This window comes from Chrysochloris asiatica, unplaced genomic scaffold, assembly GCF_000296735.1.
Source record: "Chrysochloris asiatica unplaced genomic scaffold, ChrAsi1.0 scaffold00049, whole genome shotgun sequence".
Taxonomy (NCBI): domain Eukaryota; kingdom Metazoa; phylum Chordata; class Mammalia; order Afrosoricida; family Chrysochloridae; genus Chrysochloris; species Chrysochloris asiatica.
In genome coordinates this window covers 6,479,845-6,480,424 of record NW_006408567.1, presented here as the reverse complement: position 1 = coordinate 6,480,424, position 580 = coordinate 6,479,845, and positions in this window count along the sequence as shown.

Here is a 580-nt window from a genome sequence, read left to right as displayed (position 1 = left end):
AGGACTTGTGCCATATATATTAGAAAAATAAAACCCATTGCCAGCTAGTCAATTCCAACTCCTAGGAATCCAATAGGACAGAGTAGAACTGTCCCATAAGGTTTCCAAAGCTGTCTTCTTTACAGAAGCAAATTACCACATCTTTCTCCCATGGAGTAGCTGGTAGGTTTGAATCCCTGACTTTTAGGTTGATATCCAAGCACTTTACCATTGTGCTAGCAGTCAACTCCCTTTTTTTGTGGTTATTGCATTCTATAAAGTTGACATGAATACTGAATTGGTGAATACTGAACCATTGCTCCTAGGGAAAAGACAAGGTTAAGTTTCTGAGAGACCAGTCACAGCATAACATCAATGACTCAATACAGAGCTTCATTTTATGTGTGTTTTTATTTAATTATACATTATTTACTGTACAATGTAGATTCAGTAACTTTGAACTCAGGCATACAGTACTGTAATTCATGCCTAAACAAAGCTTATCTAACACCTCATTTCTCCGCAAAACGTATCACAGTCTTCTTGTACTTAGGAACACTAGAGAGCACTTCAGGACTACACTTGAAGATAACTTTAAACA